Source organism: Puma concolor, chromosome C1, assembly GCF_028749965.1.
Source record: "Puma concolor isolate L17-30 chromosome C1, mPumCon1.1.hap2, whole genome shotgun sequence".
Classification (NCBI taxonomy): domain Eukaryota; kingdom Metazoa; phylum Chordata; class Mammalia; order Carnivora; family Felidae; genus Puma; species Puma concolor.
The window spans coordinates 29,847,516-29,862,662 of NC_141674.1; the positions used below are offsets into that span (position 1 = coordinate 29,847,516).

Consider the following 15,147-nt stretch of genomic DNA (forward strand, 5'->3'; position numbering starts at 1 on the left):
TATCAATGATGATGTTGATGGTGATAGTGGTGATGGTGATGATGGTGATGGTGATGATGATGAAGATAAAAGTAATGGTGATGATGATGGTGATGGTGATGATATGATGGTCATGATGATGGTTATGGTGATGGTGATGATGATGAGGGTGATGATGGTGAAGATGATGGTGATGGTGACAATATGATGGTCATGATGATGTGATGGTGATGGTGATGAAGATGATGATGATGAGGGTGATGATGGTGATGATGGTGAAGATGATGGTGATGGTGATGATATGATGGTCATGATGATGGTCATGATGATGGTGATGATGGTGAAGATGATGGTGATGGTAATGATCTGACACACAGCCTGTGTGACACACCCATGGAAGGTGACACAAAAGAGGGGAAATTATATTTACACCAAGACCATTGCCTTTGCCAGAGCACGCTTCTGGTGAAACAAGGAACGATTTGGATGCAAAAAGTTAAATAACGGTGGAGACTGGTGATACCTACCAGAATTAGCATGCTAAGAAAATGCATTTTCAACGCATTGCTTCTTTATGTGACTTCTTAAAATGTTGGTTGGCAACAAAGCCGGAATTCTCTTATCAAAATGAAATCTGTAGAATACAATTTTCAGCTCAAACAATGTGGTTTATACAAAGCGCCACCCTTTCAAGTCAGATGAGGAAATATAAAACTGTTCTATAATGGATATATTGTTTGCACACAAAAAAACATATGAATCCATGTTTCATGCCAGGCCTCGTTTGGCATCTTCAGTAAAAGGGGAAAACTCTTCTTTTCTCCAGAGGAAAACCCCAAGGAGACTTAAGTGCCATATTAGCTGTCCCCTCTGCACCTCCCTGAATGTCAGAAGACCATGCCTACCTTACTCACTGGGATACCAGGTTGCTGGGAGGCAGGGACCTGGCATTTATCACTGGGGGTCCCTTTCATTAAACTAAGAAGAGTATGGATCAGTCCCCTCAGCGGTGACTTCAGTTCTATAGAAATGTGAGGAGAGCCCATTAACTCCTCAGTGCTGTTCCAGGCACTGTGAGGAAATCTAGAAAAGTGGGTAAGACCCTGCCTTGACCTCAGTGCACTCAGTGTCTAATAGTCTGGGGACAAGGCAAGTCCATGAAGGCACATCCTTACTGTCACAGGACGATCGTGCATGCAACCAGCAGTCCGTCACTGCTCCCCTACGGAGTGCCCACTATGTGCCAGGCACAGGGACAAGCATGGAAGAGAAAAGAACAAGAAGACCCACCTCCTGCCCTCAGGAAGATCAGAGCCCACATGCTTTAGGAAGTCTGTGGCATGAGACTCATTGGGAACCAGAGAAGAGTGTGGGGGAAGATCTTAAAAGAATGGTAAAAATCAACACATGGCAGTGTTTTCTGTCTAGGGACCATGACAAAAGTCACAAGGCAAAGTCTGATCAGTGGGCTGTAATTACTATGTGCTCGGTGACTCATTACCCACCATTGCGCGTATGGCCACTGCGGGCTGCTGTTGGCATGAAGGAGCTGTCAGCATTCTGCCCTCCTTTCCTTTCAGCTCCTGGGTGTCCTTGTGAGAATTCCCTTTTGTATGAGATTTGTCTAAAGAGAAGACACAACTCTCTTCGAGGAAGTAGAGGGGGCTCCATCACTCCTCTCCCTGCCCAGGCTCAGCCCCTCTGGGAAGACCTCACTGAAGAGGTAACATTTAAAGGGTTCCAGCCAGGTTAGGAACAGGAAGGGGGAGTCTTACAGGGTGAATAAACTGCAAGTCAAAAGGCCTGTGGCAGGAAGACATTTGGTGAGCTCAAGGAATCCAGAGAACAAGAGGAACAATAGAAGTGAGGGCAGAATTAGGCTGGGGCCAGAACCTGTGAGGCCTTGAGGCCATTGCAAGGGGTTCGGAGTATATCCGGAAGCTATCAGAGGGTTGTAAGCAAGAGAGTGGGGTGAAACGGTTTATTTTTTGAAAGGATCCCTCTGACTGCTGGGTAGCTAATGGACTGCCGAGAGGCAAGGCAGTAAACAGGGGCATCAGCGTGGGGTGATTGCTTCAGCCCAGGGAGGAGATGACAGCTGGGACCACAGGAATATCAGTGACATTGGAGAGAAGGAGTTAGAAACGGCATACAGTTTACAGGTAATGTCCATTGGACTTGCTCATTCCTGTGAGAAGTGAGAGAAAGAAGAATCCAGAATAACTCTTGGGTTTGCACGTTGAGCAAGCGTGTGGGTAATTTAATGAGTAACGGTAGAGAGTGCTATTACCGGGGCCATCGCAGAGAGGGCCACGTTTTGGTAGAGGAAAACAACCAGAGTTTTATTTTGAGGCTGTAAGCTTTGAGATGTCTGTGAGACATCCAAGAGCAGACATGGAGCAGGGTGCTGTTACAGGATACCGGAGCTGGGTGCGCAGGAAAGGACTCCAGATACACATTCCGAGGTCTTTAGCACGTAGATGATATTTAACATCAAGGATTGGATGGTCTCCTAAGAGGAGAACCAGACAGAGTAAAAGGCCCAAGAGCTGACGCTTAGGGTTTGACATTTGGAAGTCAAGCCCTCTGAAACAGGAAAGACCCCAAATGTTCCTCTCCCTTCACGCTTGCGTGCCCCACCGCGGAGATCTGCAGGATAAACCGCAGAGAGAAAACCAAACCTATGAAGACCGTTTTTAACCTAAGTTGAATGCTGTATGTACATAATTAAAAACATTTGGCCCCAAAGATTAATAACTCCTTTTACATCTTCCTTTGACAGTCGCTCTGATTTGCCGGGCAGGACGGGCGGGGCGGGTGCTTTCTGAGTTGATTAACACCTCCACGTTGCTTTGAGCAAAGTGTGCGGCTGCGACAGAAAATGCCACATTGCAGATGCCTGACTTGGGGATGAGACTCTGACTTCACGCCTCCCGATGGAGGCAGAGACTCACTTCTGACGGAGGGAAAGTATTACAAAAATATATATGTAACACATATTCTATTCCTGATTTAGGTCTATAATCTTATGAGCCAGACTGTAATGAATAAAGTTATAATTAGCTGGAAATGAAGAACACGCAGCCGTGTTTTCTAGGGTGCACTTTGAGGCTCTGATCCAATCTGCACATTTACAAGCTGTGCTATTCGCATCGACTTCTACGGCCTCCACTCAGAGACAGAAGAGGCTGCATTATTGATGACAGTGTGCGCATCTTGCTTATCTCTCTACTATACCCTGTGGGGTGTGGAAGTGCAGGAGGAGGGAACAGCCAGGAAATCCGGAAAACACTACCCCATCCTCACAGAATAGTTCCCTAAATAGCAGCATCCATGTCTAGTCTAGGCCAGAAAACCTCTGGCATGTTCCCCAACTAGATCTACAGGCTGGGACTAAATGGATGGAAATTCACACGAATCGCTGTGACATGTGCTGTGTGACCACAGGCAAGTCACTTCCCCCCTCTGGGTCCTGAGTTTCCACTTGGGAGATGAGAAGGTAGGCTTGAATATCCCTAAGGGTCTCTCCAGCCTCCACAGCCCGAGGATCTCTGCTTCTATCGCAAAAAACCCAAGTAGGACAGCCACCAAGAAAGTTCCCGCGGGACCAGGCCTTACCCCATGCTGCCAAGGAGCCTAGCCCCCATACGCCTTCTCTGTGTTTTGATGTGCTGTGAAGAAGTGTACTGGTAAATGTTTAACAACGGGCTCTCCAGTGAAAAAGCTCTGATCTGCAGTGTTTGCCAATTTCTGTGGTGTGAATACTCCCACCATGGAAGATTTCAACCTACCAACATGATGGCACTGAATACGGAGTTGAGAAAAGATTCACATAATCAACTTTCATAAGCTGGCGCTCCTACCGACCGTAACATACCACCCATGGTATGTGTTGGGAATAACTGGCAGATCACTCCTTCACTCTTCTCCTCCACTTCCCCTGGTCAAAAAATGCTAAGTAGGGGCCAACACCACTGTAGCAGGGGGCAAAGAGAGTGGCTTTGATCTCTTGGAGAGCTCCCTTGGAATATGGATCTCAAAGTGACCGGAGCTTCAAGGCTAAGGGCACAGGCTCTTGAGCCAGACATCCAGGGTCCAAATTCCGGTCCTGCCACTTACGAGCCGTGTGGCCTTGGTTGAGTGACTTAACATCTCTGTAAAAGATGTAAATTGGCGATAATAAATGTACCAGCTTCACAGTTGTGTTAGTCGGTTTAGGGCACCATAAAATACCAAACACTAGGTGGCTTCAATAACAGAAATTTATTAGTTCAGTTCTGGAGGCTGGAACTCCAAGCTCAGGGAGCCAGCATAGCTGGGTTCTGGTGAGGGCTCTCTGCTGGCTTAGCAGACGATCACCTTCTCACTATGTCTTCACATGTTGGACAGACAGCTCTGGTGTCTCTTCTTCTTATAAGGGCACCATGTCTACAGGATCAGGGTTCTACACTTACAATCTCATTTAGCCTTAATCACCTCAAAGCCCTTATCCCCAGGATAGTCACATGAAGCAGCTAGGACTTCAATTTATAAGTTTGGGGGGAACACAATCCCCCCAATGAAACAGAGTTGTTGTAAGGATTGAGTTAGTGTAAAAAACATGCCTGGTACATGGTAAGCACTCAACAGAAATCAGCTATTGTTATACATATATATTATATATATGTTTTATATTATATATTTAAGATGATCATTGATTCGTTTGAACCACAGAATCAAAGATAAGACCAAAAGAAGGAAAAGAAAAGTAACTCTGGCACAAGGTTTGCGAGCCTAGAACTCTATTTTCTTGGGAGGACCTTGGAACCAGCCTGGAACACAAATGTCCAATCCCTGTGGTCAGTTGAATCCAGCTGTTGGTCTAGAAGCTCTGGGTGAATCGTCAGTGCAGAGTTAGAAATCTGAAGGACAGCATTCAGTGTGTCAATAGTCTCATCCCCTTTGGGGACCCCATGGCTGGTAACTGGACCAGCAGAAAGGCCTAGAGGATTCCCTGCTTCTCCTACCTGCAAACCCAGGAGGCCCCATTCCCCACACCCCACCAAACTGGGTACTAATCCTTCCAGTTTCCAGAGGAGCCACCCCCCCAGATAACAGTGGAGTCTACTGCAGCTCGATGTGGCTGGCTCCCCCCACAGCACCTCTGACCTCAGTAAGTTCACACCAACTTTGGGAAGGAATGAGGTGAGGAAAGGACAAGTTTGGATGAGAGGAAAAGTAAGAAAAGAGGAAAGGGAATGCCCAGTGCATTAGCGTCACCTAGTTTCTAGGCCTGGAGCCACACACCTTGTGTCCATCCATGCTCTGACGGAGGCTCCCAACAACCCTGAGAGACATTCTAGAGAATTTCCATAAAGCCCCACAGTTCTACCCCTAGGTAGAGAGCCAAAGGAACTGACAACTGGCACTCAAATACTTTCGCACAGGTTTTTATAGCAGCATTATTCACAAACGCAAAAGGCGGAAACAAGCAAAATGTCCGTCAACATGTGCATGGACAAACAAAACGTGCCATACACACACACATTGGAATATTGCTTGGCCATGAAAAGGGAGTGAAGTGCTGATTTGTCCTCCAAGGTGGAAGAACCCTGATATTGTGCTAGGTGAATGAAGCCACACACAGTCACGTACTGTCTGCTTCCATTTATTTGGAGTATCCAGAACAGTTAAATCCACAGGGACAAAGAGCAGTTGGTGATTGCCAGAATCTTGAGCGGAAGGGAGGAATAGGAGTGACTATTTGACAAGTACAGGGATGTACTTTTGGATGTTTCTTTTGGAGGGATGAGAACATCTTGGAACTTAATGTAGATGATGGCTGCCCAACAGTGTGAATGCACTAAACACCACTTAGTTGTACACTTTATTGGTTTTTTTTTTTTTTAAAGACTTTTTATTTATTTTTGGGACAGAGAGAGACAGAGCATGAACGGGGGAGGGGCAGAGAGAGAGGGAGACACAGAATCGGAAACAGGCTCCAGGCTCCGAGCCACCAGCCCAGAGCCCGACGCGGGGCTCGAACTCACGGACCGCGAGATCGTGACCTGGCTGAAGTCGGACGCTTAACCAACTACGCCACCCAGGCGCCCCCACTTTATTGTTTTAAATGTTTATTTATTTTGAGAGAGAGAAATGAGCAAGTTGGGGAGGGGCAGACAGACAGACAGAGAGACAGAGAGAGAATCCCAAGCAGGCTCTACACTGTCAGTACACAGCCCAGTGCAGGGCTCGATCTCACGAACTGTGAGATCGTGACCTGAGCCAAAATCAAGAGTTGGACACTTAACTGACCGAGCCACGCAGGCGCCCCTAGTTGTGCACTTTAAAATGGTTACTTTAATGCAATGTGAATTCCACCTCCATTTTTTGAAAACCCATTCCACACTCTGGGTATTTTTGAATTGTATTAATTTGTCTTAGAAAAATGACTTTAGCTATTTACAAGAAACTCAGGACTCGACTCAAAAGTGAAGGTAGGAGTGACCCCCAGTTTCTTTTCCTAATCACCCACCTCCGAGGCCCAGCCCTGGGAAATGAGAAGAACGAGGAACTTACAACTAGTAACTCTGCGGACGTGCCAGGAGCAGGCCTTTTACTTATTCCATTCCATTTTCCCACTTTGCCAGACATGGTACCCCTTGCTTTGTGTTTATGACAACTCAGGCTTGTTCTCCAGACACCCTCGAAAAATTCATGGTAAGGCTGTTATTCCCATTTTAGGGATGGGAAAACAGAGACTCTTCGCTGTCAGGACCTGGTTTGGAAGTCAAGTCTGCCTGACTCCAGAGCCTCAGACTCTCGCATCTGGTATCCCCAAAAGGTATTGGAAATCTCAGCCAATACTCAACAGCCACAGCCACCACCAGCATGGGCCCTGAGGCGGGGAAGGAGGGAGGAAAGGGAGCCCCTTATGGCTCAGCCATGTTTACCTCCCTCGGGTTCCCCTTTTCCTGTCCTCTACTCAACAGGGTAGAAACACGACCCCTTTAAGCAGAAATGTCATTCTCCACAGCACTTGCATAGCAGCATATTCATCTGAAGAGAGACTCTTCCTCTGGCAGCCTAAGGCTCGGGGTGGGGTGGGGGTGGGGGTGGGGGTCAAGGCTCTTAGAATGGCTGGTGGTGCCTTTGTGCTGCCGGGGTACGGGTTCTGTGTCCATCTGAGGAATCCTTTCTATTGCATCCCCTGGGGTGTCCTGGTCTTCTAAGGGATTCCCTGACTTCTCAGAGTGGGCTGTGTGCCCTGGGTGGTGGCTGCAATGGGGTAAGGATCATGGGGGCGGGGGGGGGGGGGCTTCCGGTTTCTGGTCTTCGCTCCTTGGCTGGCGATCCACCTCATCCCCAGACAAACCTTCTCTCCTCTCCGGGCCTCATTCCGTCTGTGTGAAAAGAAGAGGGTGCACTCCCAACTCCGAAATGTCAGTGATTCTCCCTCAACACCTTAACATTTGCCGAGGAACTTGGCAACGTTATACGGATATAGAGGTGTCCTCCAAAGTTGAGCGTGAATCACATCCTTGTTATGAAACGACACGCGTGTAAAGCACAGAGCAATGGCGGAGTGTGAATAACCAGCCTCCAGTTCACTGTGAGCTTGTACATGTCTATAGAAGCCAGGAAGGGAGAGAGAGGGAGAGAAGGAGGAAGAGAAGAACCGAAGGGAGAGAGGGGAGGAAGGAATGGAAGAGGTTAAAAGTACGCACTTTGGAGTCAGGAATGGCAAGTTTGAGTCTGCTCTTGCACTCGTTGGCAGCAAGGCCTTGGGAAAGTCACTTAACCTCTCTCGGCTTCAATGTTCTCATCTGTAAAAGGGGGATATGAGTTAACATGAGGAGTAAATAGAATTACATACTTGAAGGGCACAACACAGTGCTGGGTACTTAATACACACTCAATGAAACACAGAGTATGAAACAAAGAGGGAGAGTGAAAAGAGAAAGAAATGCAAGAAGGTTGCGGAAAGGTGGGGAGGGGAACCCAGACTGAACCCCCCACTGAGCATGAGCTGGGCATTTTCAACAACATAAACCGCAAAGAACAGAATACACAGAATCAGGGAGACCTTTGTCATGGAAATTCAGAGACTGGGCTGCTTCCTCTCTCTTTCCCAAATTTGAAGACACGAAGAGGCAGAGACGGGGAAGAGGCAGAGACGGGGATTGTCTTTAGGCTACGCACCCCCCCCCCCACCGGTTCCTGTTGCTGCCACTTACGCTGCTTTGCAATACACCCCAAAACCAGTACGCGCCCTTGGGAAGAGTGCCCCCCCACCCCACCTGAGACCCACACAGACACACGCACAACCACACGTGCAGGAACATGCACAAGGCATTTTCAAAGACTCACTTGCACGCCCTCCCCGCATTCACATGCATACCCGACGAGGTCTGCGCAGCCAAGGTCAACGCTTCTCCTTGTGGGAATCAAAAGCAGTTACCCTTTTATCTCTTTGAATTGATTATCTTAGCATTATTTTCCCCCCAGCCTCCCCCACCCGCCAGATGAGTCCAGTGCTGCTCTTACCTGCTGTCAAAGCCCCCAGCTCCTTTGCATGGCACTTGGCATAGTTCATCATCACACATGGATGTGCACGGTTATTTGATTACTGTCTGCCTCCCCTCCTAGACCTGCTGCTTCAGAGCTTGGGGACCCAAGGCTGTGGGTCATCCAGCACCTAGCACCATGCACAGAGTAAGAGTTTCATAAATATGTGTCCGATGTCAAAGGAGTGAGCGCAGCAACAAGCCTTTGCAAATGCAAGGTCACAACACCTCAGACCCCCTCCTTGACCTTGTAGGCTACCCTAGCCCCAGCCCTGTCTGCTCTGCCTCCAGGGCCTCAGCCCTCTGTCTCTCTCGGCTCTGTAGCCAGCCTGGAGTCCAGAGCAGCTCCCTCCTTCCTCGGCGGTGACACTCAGGGCCTCTCTCCTGGAGGGTGGCCAGGTGCCCCAGCGTGGAGCATTGTGTCTATCACAATTAAGATCCAGCTATTCCAGAGGGGTCTCCAGGCCAGCGACCCCTTTATCTTTTTCCATCTGCCACCTCAGCACCTTCGATCTATTCCTATACACCCTTGACTCAGGCCTCAGATCCCTTTGAAAAAATATTTACATTTCTACCCTTCTTTAGGCGACTTCGCCTGTCTCTCTAATAAATAGAACATGAGCCTCGACTGACGCCCAGCCCCGGGGGAGGGGGCAGCACTGCAGTGGGGGGTCACAGGGAGCCCTGCTGCTCTCACTTGCTCCTCTCCTGGCAGACCCCCCGGGTCAGACCACCCCTCCCATGCAGCCCTGACCCCCACTCCTCTGTGCCTTCCCCTCGCCAAATCTGCGGCCACCACCTCTGGCCACCACCTCCCGGAGACCAGCTGCCTGGCTTCCAGACCAGAGCGGGTCCAAGGGGTTGATTAGCATATTATTGTGGGGAAGGAAGTCCGGAGTAATCACTTTTCCTATTGGCACTAAATAACATTACCTGAAGGCTCCCCCACCCCTCCAGAGGCCAAAAGCAGCCAGAGAAATGAGAACCACCGGTCTGTCTCTTCTCTACCTCTTTTCCCAACCCTGGTTACCCCTCCTCTTCTTTCTTGTTCTTTCCCGCTCGGTCTTCCTAGTCTTGTATGTACCCTGTCCGCCTCCCCTCTCCTCAGATGCTCCTCTGCTGTGCTCTCCTCCATCTCCAATACCCTTGCCCCCTCTCTCTGCCTCCTTCCTTCCCTCTGTCCTTCCTTTTCCCTCTCTCTGCATCCCTCCATCCTTCCCCCTGTCTCTTTCTTTCTCTCCACCCCTTGCTCTCTCCACCTTACCTCCCTTTTTAAGAAGAATGCAAACTTAGAAGTCGTCAAGGAAAACCTTTCCCTCTCCTAAAACCGCCTGTGCCTCCCTTACGGCTGGGGGCGCCTTCACTGGGACCAGCTTTGCTTTGGTCTGCCTGGAAAGCCATCCGGAATGACAAATCTTAGGACAAATTACTGATTTCTCATCTAATTTACATCCAATTAGTGTGAGTGAAATGAATCATGTGGTCAGCCCCTCAGGGGAAACATTGAGATAACAAATGCCCAGGGCTTCTTTCCTAGGGAACTGCTGGGCCCTTGGGGAAGCCCATGATTTACCCCTCGGGTCAGAGGCCCCCTCCCTTCCCCCAGGCAGGTTACCAGGCCCATAGATCAACCCCGCCCCCTCCTTGCCTCCAGGGCAGGCAGGAGGGAGCTCAGGCGAGGGAAAAAAATAGGTGGGTGAGGACCAGATCTTCTGTGGATCCACCACCCTGGAGACCCATGTCAGAGTGCAGCGCTGAGTTTTGGAAGCAAGTGCTAAGTCTCGGACTTGAGGCCCTCATGCCCACTCGCAGTCACCACTGCCCCTCACAAGGCAGGTGGCCCAAGGCTGTCGTGATCCTAACTGGCATTTGCTGCCATTCACCATGTGCCAGGCCCTGCATTCAGTATTTGTGGCATCGTGGCTCTTAACCCTCACAACAAAGTATCTCAGAAGCAGGCACCAACTACGAGGTCATCCACTCTTCGGGGAGGGAAACTGAGGCTCAGAGAGGCCCCGTTCCGGGTTATCAGTCAGCAAGATGAAGGGCTGAGGGTTTTGAACACTGGTGATGTGATGCCAGAGTCCAGGCGCCTAACCATCGTGCTCTGTCGGCTGCGTCCCTTTGGCAGAGGAGAAAACTGAGTCTCAGAGGGATGAAGTCATTGCCCGCGGTCACAGCCAAATTTCTTTCGGCAGCACGGGAATTGCCAAGTCCGGCGCGAACCCTCTACGTGCGGCTCAGGACAGAGACACAGCGCCTCTGAGAGCGGGCAGGCGGAAACCACTTCCGGGAGAGAGTGAGGACAGGGGGAACCACTTCCGGGAGCAAGCGTGTGCAGGTGGGAATCACTTCTGGGGTGAGTGCAGGTAGATTACAGATAGATTACCCAGGTCCTACCCCCACCCCCGCCCGCGCCCAGAGGAAACCAGACCAAAGCACACCTTGCAGTGACTGGGTCACCGCTTGCTTCTTCACGCATGAAGCATAGCAGACGGAATTCAGAAATGTTTCTCTAAAACAAGAAGGATTACTCTCCGAATCGTTTGAAGTGGGAAGACAGGGGCGCGCAGGCAGGGCGGGTGGGGGGCACGGGTTTCTTGTCGGAACAGTGCAGTAGCGGCATGTTTGGGATGAGTTTGGTCTTCCTGTGTAAACTTGTTTCCAGTCTGCTATTTAAAACCTGGCATATGGATGGGATCTCAGCTTCCAGTACTGGCAGTTCTCAACATTCACAGCGACTAAATAAAAAGGGAATTTTAAAAACCAAATGCAGTTTTACCCCATAACGAGGCAAAGAGAGAACTACTAAGAAGTTAACAACTCCCGAACTTGGGCCCAGCCAACCCTCTAAATGTGGAGGCTTTTCTCCAAAGCAGTGTGGGGTGAGGAGGGAAGGGCCCAGCTCCTTTTGAGTTCCTGATGTAGGCCTGGCTTTCTGTGCCTGGGGGCTTAACCTTAGGGGCAGGGCTGGGGTAAGGGCAGGATCTTCATGGTCAGCCAGCCAGACACTGAAGTCCAGCTCTGCCACTCCCTACAGGGTGACCTTGGATATGTTAGTCACCCTCTCTGAGCTCCAGTTTGCTCAGCTGTGAAACAGGCCCAAAATAGGACCTAAACTTGCAGGATGTTGTAAGAGTAACGTGAGCTGATGCTTGTAAAGCATGCGGCATCATGCCCATCACGTACGAAGGGTGCAAAAAAACCCCAAACAAAACAAAACTAAAAAAACCCCTATACTTATTATCTGCGCATCTACTGGGGCAGTGAGGATTATTTTCCTCATTTTTCTGCTTCTGAGATTGGGGGTGTCCAACCCACCTCTTTCGAGGGGCTGAAGATAACCAGTGGTCCCAGGAATGTGAAAAGCAGAGTAGTGGCAAGAGAGGCCTGGAAGGGGTGGGGGGAGGGTAGGAGGAGGAGAGAACAGCCTGGAGAGAAGAACCGGACTCCGGGAAGCATAGGACTTTGGTCACTAAAGGCAGGAGCCGAGCAACGAGGATCCTGGGGGAGCAACCCGGCTGGTTCTTCTCTGGATCCCCAGTAACAGTAGCAATTACAAAGTGCTTATTAGGTGCCTGGCACTGTTCTAAATGCTTTACAGCTGTGGGGGGTTTCGTCCCACATGAGCGTCATGGAAGTGGTATTATTTTTGAATAGGAAACAGGCTCGGAGCAGTGAAGGCCCAAGGTCACACAGCTAGACAGTGAGTGATGGGGCTGGGACACCAGCCCGAGTGATCAGGCTCCAGAGCCCTGCTCAGTTACCCACCTCCACTAGCACAGGCTTTGGCATCAGGGGGCATCCCGGTGCAGAGAAGGAAGAATTGTCCCTAGGGAGAAGCAGAATGGTCCCTTTGGCCCAAGTAGACAGGTCAGCTGCGAGCCTCCTATCAGCTCACTAGGGGCAGCGCCCTCCCCCCAGACCCATTCAGGACCCCTGCCCAGCTCCCAACAATCAGGGAAAGCCACCTGAACCCCACCGAGAGCCCATTCCCTGACCATCCCAGGGAGCGGCCCACCACTCCCTTAAAGTGTGGCTGGTCCCGGCAGAGTGACAAAAAGTGCCTCGGCAGCTTTGTGTGCCCTTGGCCTCAGTTTCCTGTTCTGTAAAACGGGAAGGTCACAGCACCTGCGTCACGTGATCATTAACCAGGCTTAAGTAAAGCAGACTGTACCTGGCACAGAGTTTTCAGTTCTGTTCTTGTTCTCGTTGTTGTTACCGGGAAGGACACCGAGGTTCAGAGCAGTGATGTGACTTGTCCCACTGAGCAGCAGCGGGCGAAGCCGACACCAAAAGTGTTGCATTTGAGCCCTGCTAGGTCAGCCGGGCTGCGGCCAGGGCTGTGGGTGTGCAGGGGTGTCTGTGGGGGAGTCCAGTGGCCTGAAGGCCCATGACCCTGGTGATGCCGCGGGGCATCTGTGACTCAGTTGTCCCCAAAATGCATTGACACCCCCCCCGGACTTCTTGAGACTCGTGTTATCCCCGCTCCCCATTTCCCCAGAGCCTCCCCTTGGGAGGAAGAACTTTGTCCTGACTCGGAGATTGGCCCCGGGCGCCGAGGACACGCCTGCTCCGGGCTCCTGCTTCCGAACCTGCCACCATCAAGACTTATGGCCGCCTCGTCTCTCCCCCTCGCTGGGTCTGGCTTCATCACTTATCTCCCCGACGCTGACCTGCCAGCAGCTGCAGGAGGCTCTCTCCGGTAAGATTTGATTAATGAGGTTCAGCGGCAACAAATCAGTCTTACGGAGCGGCCCTCCCCTCCCCGGGACACACTCTCACAACAGCCGCTGCATACAAACCACCCGCGGGTGTGGGGCGGCCTCCCCGCCCTCCTGCCAGCAGGCCCTGGCTCTGTGCCCTCCGGGAATGGGCAGGCCAGGCCCGGCCGGACTCGAGGCTCGCCCCCACCACCAGACACTGCGCCCAAGTGCAAGCAAGATGTGTTCGCTTTCTTCTTTTTCTTTTTCTTTCTTTTTTTTTTTTTTTTTTTTGCCTTATCTTCAAGATAATAATCTAATTATTACAGTGATGTAAATCATAACAGCTACTGTCTCCGGACTTGCTGTACGTGTGCCACTTTGCTCCACACTTGGCATGATTTTACTTAGTGAATCCTCTCGACGGCCCAATGGAGTGGGGAATTTACCACTGCCATTTTACAGATGCGGAAAGTGAGGCATGGTGGGTTGGTAACTTGCCCAGAGGCACCCAGAGAGTGGCAGAGCTCAGCATTCTGGCCTTTCATGATACTTTCCCACGCGTCCGAAGTCCTAAAACCCTTTGAAAATACGATGAAAGCTTAGGTGTTTCTTGAAAAAATGCACGTATCTATACACACCTTGCCACACGATTTCAGTGTGGACAGATGCACCCACCGTGTACCTCATCTGTCCTGAGGACTCTGCCGCCCCAGCTCGCTCACTGTGAAACTCAGCCATGACCCTCCTGCCCGGGACCTCAGTCTGTCCTGGAAGGACTGGAAACTGGGAGGGAGGAGGGTCCTACCTCGGGGGGGGCCCATCTCTCCTACGCTCTGCTTCAAAAGCAGACACCTGGGTCCTGCTTCCCAAGCTCATCTGCTCACTCCCCTTTAGAAAGTTCCTGTCATTGGAAGGCAGAACTGTTTTTCTCTTTGAGCCTCCCCACCACTCGGTGTGCATCACCCCACCCCGGCCCTTCTCCTTACCCCAACTGTTTTATTGGAACTGTTTGCTTCTCGAGTAGTTACAGGAAGTCCATGGCCTATGTCCACTCCTCTCCAGCATAATCTACGCATCATTCAAGTGCATGTCCTTCCAGCCATCGGTGACCTCAGGTCACCTTCCTGGGAGCCTGGGTAGTAGCCATCCTGCTTCAGCTGCTCTCCCGGCCCCCCCCCCCAACAGATCCTCTTGCCCCTGGCCCACCAGACCCTGACCCCCACCCTTTCTTGCACGCTGAAAGGGCTGTGGATCTCCCCCTTCCGTTCCCCTCTTTACCTTCCCCAAAGCCCTCACATCCCAGAAACATTTGTCAGGGATTTGCCAATAGCCACTTTTTCATCTGCTGGGGCAAGAGTCATCTTTGCATATAGATGTTTTGTAATAGATGCTGCATTGATTATGTAAAGTTCTTTTGGGAATCGTCTGGCCATTTCTGGGTCCTCACTGACCAGTTCCACCTCCAGCACACATCTCGGATCTCCTGGGTCAGGGCGCCAAACCACCTGAGCCAGAGGCTGGGGGAGGACACAGTCAAATGGCCACTCAGGTGGCGAGGACAAATGGCTCCACCACCCCCACCCCCTGAGATGGACTTGAATGGCCACCCTACTTTGGACAGGCTGGCTGAGGAAGGTCCATTTCATGTGAATATGGCTCGTTTCTCGGCGGGAAGTTAACACTGGTGGTTCTGGTGATGACCATTTCGGGTACTTTGCCGCGTACAAAGCAAAGCATTTTCTTCCGTTAACTCATACCATCCTCACCACAGCCTTGTGTGAGAGGGATTATTATCATGCCCACTTTACAGATATGGAGAGTAAGGCATTGAGAAGTGACTTGCGTGGCTCACGTGTGGCGGTTCCGTCCCTTGAGCCCCGCTCATCAGACTGTGAGAATGTACTTTTCCTCCTATG

General features: G+C 50.8%; 1 long non-coding RNA gene across 1 annotated transcript; it reads right to left on the reverse strand.

The window, feature by feature from the left end:
• Positions 1-7,061: 7,061 nt before the first annotated feature.
• On the reverse strand, positions 7,062-9,911 carry LOC147577931 (uncharacterized). The gene is made up of 3 exons (XR_015254160.1): positions 9,790-9,911; positions 8,506-8,656; positions 7,062-7,784 (listed from the first exon to the last, which is right to left on the reverse strand). It is a non-coding gene; the product is annotated as an uncharacterized LOC147577931 (long non-coding RNA).
• Between the last annotated feature and the right edge of the window lie 5,236 nt (positions 9,912-15,147).